The sequence below is a fragment of the Pinus tabuliformis genome, chromosome J, assembly GCF_031772625.1.
Source record: "Pinus tabuliformis cultivar Carrire ecotype Pingquan chromosome J, CPIR1, whole genome shotgun sequence".
NCBI lineage: Eukaryota > Viridiplantae > Streptophyta > Pinopsida > Pinales > Pinaceae > Pinus > Pinus tabuliformis.
This window is the reverse complement of record NC_142295.1, coordinates 1,111,481,675-1,111,490,688: the sequence shown is the minus strand read 5'-3', so window position 1 is coordinate 1,111,490,688 and position 9,014 is coordinate 1,111,481,675.

Here is a 9,014-nt window from a genome sequence, read left to right as displayed (position 1 = left end):
AACTGTATAGCAAACGTTTGGTTGCGGTTCTGTTGTTCCAGGTCTGGCTTGTATGCCTCGACTGTCTGGTGTCGCTTTGGTAAGTTCGGCTACTGTATTGTTTAGATGTTTGTTCCTCTGTCGTTTGGCGTTTTCCAGTGGCGTTGATGTTTGTCACAGTATTGTCTGTTCGTTTCGCTCAAGAGCCCATGGTTTTTTGAGCATTATAAGTTAATGACATTCTGGTTAAATACTGAGGGTTTCTCTTACCTGCATGGGTTTTATGGAAATTTCCGTAAATGTCAGTTTCGACCACCATGTGACTTCTTTGTCATTTGGGCCGAGACGACCTGGGTGAAGCTGTGATTCTTGGTATAGATTGAGCGGCAGTCTTTTGTAGTTTGAAGTGTCTTTGCACATGAAGATCTAAATAAATTGGGGTTTTTGAACTGTTTGAACTGTTTGTGGCGCATATTGGGTTTTTAATGGAATGTATTGTGGTTTGGAGAAAGAAATAAAGACCTGCAAGTGTTTATGTATGTGCCGCGTATTGCCTTTTTATTAATGGAATGTATTATGGTTTGGAGAAAGGAATAAAGACCTGCAAGTATTTTTCCAGGGGCTTGTGAAGACTTCGTTAACCAATTTCTTCATTTGCACATTTTCTCATGGTACTCGTACAGGCTGTGTTGTGCATGAATATGGTCTAGACGAGAAGGAATTCGAACCCTCGGCTTCGTTGCAGGTACGGCATTATTCTACTAATTGCTTTTTGTCAATTTTTCTATTAATTGCTTTTTGTCAATTTGTTAGGCTTTTAATTTTTGCATTGTGTAGGTTTATGGTCCAATTACTCTAGGTTTATAGTCGAGTTACTCTGAGATTGTTTTAAAAAATATAGATATTTAAGCTGTATTGGCTCATTTATATTTTTTCTCTCATTCAATTATATTGGAATTCAAATCTGGAATCGTTGTTGTTTATTCTGTGTTTACATTAATATTAATATTAATATTATTAATTATTATAATCATAACAATAATATTATTTGAGATGATCCCAACAAGTAGAAGTTGGGTAATGCATCCAACTAGCTCCGTATAATGATGTATCAAGACATTTTGTCTATTTAAACCTTAGATTAAAATCTCATGTTAACTAGTTATAACCAGATTGGTTCTGATATGATGTTCAACTACCTTATTCTCCTCAGAGAGAAAAAATAATTTTATTATGAAAACAAAATTACATTTACTATATATGTTTCTGCATTTCACAGATATCCTTAAGCATAGGAAGTGATAAAATTATTGCTGAGAACATATCTTGCTTCATAAACAGTTTTCAAAAATGTTAATATGACATCCCTATCATAGTCATTCTAACATATATCAGAGCTTTGAAGCCAGTTTTGTCTCATAAGAAATTAGCTCCTAGATATGTCCATAAACAGTCCCATAAAAAAATATACATATAGAGATATCCTTAAGCATAGGAAGTGATAAAAGTATGGCTGAGAAGATATCTTGCTTCATAAACAGTTTTCAAAAATGTCAATATGACAGCCCTATCATGGTCATTCTGACATATATCGCAGGTTTGAAACCAGTTTTGTCTCATAAAAAATTAGCTCCTAGATATGTTCATAAACAGTGCCATAAAAAAATATACATATGGATATTCACATTTAAAGAGTCCCATGATTATATGAAAAGTGTGTCAAGACATTCCATGAGCTGCCCTTCCACTTTCTCTTGAATGATCCAAGCTCGTGCTACGAAGTGTAATCTAGCTTTTGACAGTCCATCAGTTTCCATGTTTCTGTCTTTGTAGACATGTTGAAAGATAATGTGTTAAATACTCTGTTCAAGCAAGTTGAATCTCCTAAAATATAGGCTGAAATTTATAAGTATCCAATGAATTTGTTCCATTCATCCAATTCACCACAATTTGTGAATCATCAAAGATCTGTAATTTTTGGGCATCTTTTTTCACGTGCCACAATTGGCAACAGTCTTGGGACAATTTGCTCAGGCAGATTGTTGTTGTGTTTGCCAAAGTTGTCCTTTGAACATATTACATGTTCATCATTTATATGAATCATACCTCCAGCATCACATAATGATGGATCTTCTTGACAAGCCTTATGGAAGTACGCTTATGCACTACTCGTATCTGGTTCTTAATGCCTTGTTTGGGTTCCTTGATCCTTGAATTCTGTTTAGATCCATATAGTATAACCATACTCTGATACCGAGTAGCAGGAAACTTTTTACCTTGAAATATATTGGAGTTGCAACCTAGCACAAATTGGAGACAATACTTTTTATATTTTGACAGTTGAATTGGTGCACCACTTATGTAAAACTCATAAATAGCCTCACAGTTATTTTATTTCACAAATTCAATTGACAATGATGTTAACTTTCAGAAATATTCTTAAAGTTATGCTGCATTTGTTCATTTTGTCTTTCCATTGCTTCCTTTTGTTAACTTCATTTTGTCTTTCCATTGCTTCCTTTTGTTAACTTGCACAAATATTCTTAAAATTATGCTCCATTTTTTCATTATGCCTTTGCATTGTTTCCATTTCCAATTTCTTTGTTATTTATAAATATGGCTTCTTGCTAGAAATTTGATATTTGTTTAGCAACATAATGCAATAGCCTTTTTTTTTAATATACATACATTTTGTTCAAAACAATAATGTTCAGTTTTTGCTAACTTCATCAATATTTTTTGCAAAGCTGTACAAGACAATTGCAAAAGGCAACTCTGGTAAGCAATTGCAAATGATGGAAGAAATAATAGATGTTGACAATTACAAATTCAGATTGCAATGAATTTTACCTGAGAACATTGATATTGTATTAAAAAGAAATGGTCTTTTTAGACTAAATGCATTTTCATATACTGTAGGAGATTGTCTATTTGACTCATTCGAAATGCTTCTACATTTTCGTTATACTTCAAATGAATTGCGAAATGGGTTAATAGACCACTTTCTTTTTTGCTTAAAGAACAATGACGTTGAAGCAATACAATCATATCAGTATGAACTAGCACCTGACTTCCTATACGAGTTACATGGTGTTAATGATATTGGTACATATCTTCATAAAATGCGTTATTCTGCATCTACAAATATAAAGGAGTCTGACCGAGGTTTATGGGGTGATACCTTTTGCATACGTTGGTTAGCTAAATGGCTAGATATATCAATTGCAGTTTGGTCATTGACAAGAAAAACAAGATATTTGCTCTTTAATCAACATGAAAATGCAATTCCATATTGCATTCTCTTTCATGATGCAAATCCTGTTAGTGGTCATTATGAACCATTGGTTTACCAAAAGTTTCCAATTTGCATTTGCAACCAGTCTAATATCTACCTGTCACCTATTTGCAAAGATATTGAAAGCCATTGGATGCACATTGCAAATAATATGCTTTTAAATGGACTAACAATTGCAAAGCAAGTGACATCTAATTGTGGTGACAGTCTCTTTAATGCAATTTGCTATTTAGTAGCAACAGAATTCAATGCAGAGTGTTTGCGACTTTACATTGTGCAATCTTTTTGCAATGCACTTATGCATAAGAATCAAGAGGCATTGCATTGTTTAGAGCAATACCTAGTAGTTGATGCGATACACTATACAATGAATAGCAACTGGCAACAATATCTGATAAATATGGCAATGCCATATGAAAAAGGACAAGTGGAAGGCGGACCATTTTGTCTACAATGGATATTTGTGATATTCAAAGTCAATATCCAAATATGGTCCTCTATTGCTAATAACTTTGTCAATTACAGTTCCGCTTATTCGAGATGCAATGATATTGTTAACATCTTGTCATTCATGACAAATACATCACATATTCACTACCACGCAATGATACAAGAATATGTTCACAATTCTCAACAACTGCACATGGAAGCAAATGACGTTTGTAATCAATTGCGTCATAAGCATATAGTAGAAAAAGAGCAATGTATATCTCAAGTACATTTTAGCAATAATATTGCATTTGAGATAGCATGTCATTTAGATCAAATGCAACCAACTAAGGATTGTAGGCTGAATTAACACAAGCTAAAGCAATTCATACGTACAAAACGCAAATGCAATGACAAATGCAAAAAACCATTTTCTAATAAGAAGTCAAGAATTACAAGCAAGAAAAATGCAATACAAATTTATATGGAAAAAGTCGAAGACACGCCTAGGAATACATGTGCAGTTTGCAACAAATTGCATTTTGCAAAAAATATTAGATTCTTCACTATAGATTTGCAAGAAAAGCATATGAATTTGGCGTTGAACAATAGGACCTTTAGCAATGAAAACATATGTGTTTCTTGCAAGAAAGCGCTCGAGAATGGAAAGCTACCATAATTTGCAACACCTGAACAAATAAGACGTAACATTTCATTGCCAACTGTAAATATACTTTCAGACCTAGAAGAAAGATTTGTGTCATTGAGAATTGCATTTGCACAAATCAGACAATGGGGACATAGACGATCACAAATTGGCTTAACAGGATCAATTATCAATGTACCAGTTCATATGGACATTGTGCAAAAAGCATTGCCACAATATCTAAATGATACAATGACAATTGCAGTTGCATTGAAAAGACGATTGCAATACAAAAATGCATACCAAACAGGTAAAGTACGTCCAATTATTGTCATGAAAGCATTGAATGAACTATGTTCTAGAAGTCTTTATAAAGCTAGCAACATTTGTATAAATGAGAATTGGGCCCATGTTTTACAAGAGAATAATGAATACATTGTACAAAATTCAAACAGTGACAATGAAAGTGATACAGATAGTGATGCAAATAATGAAACACCTACTCAAACATTGGTGCATGGATTAATAGAATCACAACACATCTACGATTTGCAAGACAAGATTATTGAATTGGCACCTGCTGAAGGACAACGACCATTAGGCATTTTCAAGGACAAATATGCAGAAGAAATGAACTTTCCAACATTATTTTATGGCAATGCACGTGATCATGACATCACAAATAGGTTTAGTTACCAAAAAATTGTACAATGGGAATTGTTACAAGCAAGTTGTGACTTCCAATATCATACAACAAATTTGTTTTTCAAGACAATGCGAATAATAATTGATAAAGTGCTTTCTTGCATATGGGTACGAATAAGAAAAGGACAACTAAAAGGCAGGAAAATATTAGCAAAAGATGTCAAGTATCGAGCAAATTTGGAAAAGTTATTGAAGTCTGACATTGGATACATAGATTTCAAAAACATTCGCATATCTTTTGACCATTTGGAACAAATTAGGAAAAACATATTTGCAATGATACGACAACTGGGGCCTCCAACTTTCTTTGTGACATTCACAAGTGCAGAACATCGATGGAAACCATTAGTAGATACACTCGTCACATTGTTTAGAAATAAAGCAAATAAAAATGCTATTGATATATTAGAAGATGATGACATTGACTACCTTATAAGAAAATATCCAGTCACATGTAGCCAATACTACAGACATAGAATTAATGCTATAAAGCGATTGATATCTCAAGATACTACATTCTTTGGAAAAATATCTGATCACTATTTCGTAACAGAATTCCAAAATAGAGGAACTGAACATGAACATGGACTGTTATGGATAGAGAATGCTCCAATATATGGAAAAGAAAGCAATTCAGAAATTGAGAAGTTTCTTGACAATTACATCACTTGTAATACAGATCATTTGGAGCCAGATGTTGCTAAATTGCATAAACATCACCATAAAAAAAGTTGTAAGAAGCGAAAAAATTCAAATTGCAGATACAACTTCCCCATGCCACCAATGAAATCAACAATGATCATTGAACCAACCAATGTAGAAAATAAAAAAATCGTAGAGAAATCAATATCGTTTTTTGCATTCTTGGAGCAAACAAGCTACAATGATTCAATAACACATGACAATTTCCTCCTAGAAATAGGGCTATTAGAAAATGAGTACATAGAACTATTACAGCATACAATAAAGCAACCAACAATTTTCCTGAAACGAAAACCTTCTCACATTTGGAATAACAGTTTTGCAAAGGCTATGCCTACTTTATGGAATGCAAATACAGATGCACAATTTGTGCTAAATGCATATGTTGCAGCGTCATATTGTAGTTCATATATGACCAAAATTGACAAGTCTATGACAAATGAATTTAGAAGAATACACAAAGAGCATCAGAAAGATGAAATTGATGCTATGCAAATGATTCGTAAACTTGGAAATACATTACTCAATCTACAGCAAATGTCAGCTCAACAAGCAGTGCATATAGCACTTTCATTGCCATTGAGTTGTAGTTCAAGGGAATGTATATTTGTAAACATGTCTCCAGTTGATGAACGCACATTTATGCTTAAACCGCCTATTCTTCTGAAACAAGAACCTGATGATTCAGAAGATGTTATGTGCCATTCCATTGTTGACTACTACATTGGACGACCAAGTTCCATTAGCAAAATCTGCCTTGCAGAATTTGTATCAAATTACAAGAAAGATGGCAGACCCATATCTAAAAGGAAAAAACCAAATGTTATACGATTTGTCAAATATAACAAACATAATGATATTGAAAACTTTTGTCGAGAGAAATTATTGTTATATATGCCATTTGAAAATTGTGAAGATACATTGAAACAAGAATTGCCTACATGGCTCTCTGCATATACATTACATGAAAAAACAATTCAAGTCAATGAAGCCAAATTTACATATAACATCAATCCAACATGGGGTGATTTAGAGACTGCAACAAATGAGCAAATTAGTTCTTTGAATGCTAACCAAATGAATATGAAAAACCAAGAGAACAATTCCCATTATGAGGAATATGATTTGCAATCGGACTTGCAATTTCCAAAACAATTTGAAATGAAGAAAAAAATCAATCTTGGATTTCAAATTATTGCCCATCCATTTTTAATGGAGAAAAATGAATATTACAAACTTAGAAGAATCTTGCACAAAGAGCAACAAGCAATTGTAAAAGACATTGCAATTAAAAAAAAAAAAAACCCAAGGAACCAATTTACCTTTTTATTACAGGTGGAGCAGGTGTAGGTAAAATGCTCACAGCAAAAGCGATTTTCCAAATGCTGATACGAATTTATGATTCACAAAACACAACTGATCCTATGAAACCAAAAGGTCTAATATTAGCATACACAGGAAAAGCTGCATATAATGCAGGTGGAACAACAATCCATTCTGCATTGCTAATGCCTTTTAACAAGTCTCAACTGTTCTCATTGAGCAAAGAAGTATTGGACAACTTATCAAAGCTATATCAAGAATTGCAAGTAGCTTTCATAGATGAGATCTTGATGATTGGAAGTCGGTTCTTATATTCTATTGACAATAGACTCAGAAACATAAAACATGTCCAAACGAAATACTTTGGGAACATTGACATCATATTTTGTGGTGATTTCTATCAAGCACAACCTATTCAAGACTCTCTTATTTTTGAAAAACCAACAATCAACAATCAAACAATAACACATGATTTCTGGAAGGATAATGTCAAGTGCTTCCAATTGCATATGACGATGCGACAAACAAATAAGAGATTCATATCAGTGTTAAATAGAATGCGAACAAATTGTCAAACATCTGACGATATAACATACATGAATACAAGTTGCATGTGCCCTGTACCAAATGATCCAACATTTCCCTATTTATTTTACAAAAACAAAGATGTTGCAATGCATAACACGAAAATGTTGATGCTGATGTCTGGCAAAGAAATTTTAATTAATGCAATTGACGAAAATGAGGAGAATAACGACAATTTCCCAACTCATCAACATACGGCTATTTTGCCTCCGCACCTTTTGATAAAGTTGAACATGTTAGTTGAAATGTATGCTTGCAATTATGATGCACCAGATGGGCTAGTGAATGGTGCAGATGGAATAGTTAAAGCATATACCCATACAGATAAGGTCGATGTTCTATGGATTAAGTTCCATGACCCTAATATTGGTCATCGACAATCTAGAAAACTAGCTCATTTGTATACTTCAGAGATAGCACATGATTGGACACCAATATTGCAAATATCAAAAACAATTCCTATGACATCAAAGATGGCCCCATTGAAAATACGAAAACAATTTCCAATTCAACTTGCATGTGCACGCACAATACATAGATCACAAGGCTTAACCTTGGATAGGCTTGCATTCGACCCTACTGGAGTACAAGTGCATGGCCTAGTATACACAGCACTATCACGTGTCAGAAACATAGAATCATTGTATTTGCTTAATCCTCTTAAACATAATAATTTCAAGGTCAAGCAAAAAGTAAATTGTGAAATGCAACGTTTGCAAACCACTTCAAAATGGCAATTAGAATATGACTCTTCATCAATACAATCATTGCGATCCATCTTTATTCTTTCATTGAACACTCGCAATCTTCATGCGCATCTTACTGACATATGCAATGACCATGACACAATGCAATCTGATATCTTGTGCTTACAAGAAACACATAAGTTGCTGTGTATGGAAAATGAATACTTCAAAAATTTCAATTGCATCTCAAGTTGCATTAAGCATGGAGTAATGATATTGATAAAGAAAAATATCATTATCCTTGAACATACCCATTTTGAAGACTGCTTTGTAGAAGCATTGCTCGCAAAAATAAAAGTTCACACATTACAAATTGCAATACTCAATATATATGCATCGCCACATGCAAACCTAAACAATATCCTCAATGTCATTGCAAAAGCTTTATACCACTTAGATCTAAACAATATCATAGTTATATTAGGGGACTTCAATATTGATATGGTACATTGCAATCAAAAAACAAAGCAGCTAGAAACCTACATGCAAAACTACAATCTTCATTTCCTAGTTGACAAAACTAATAGCATGCACAAATCATTGATTGACCATGTTTGGGCAAATCTAGCTAATATAAAATATAGAATTTTCGTATTGGATACAT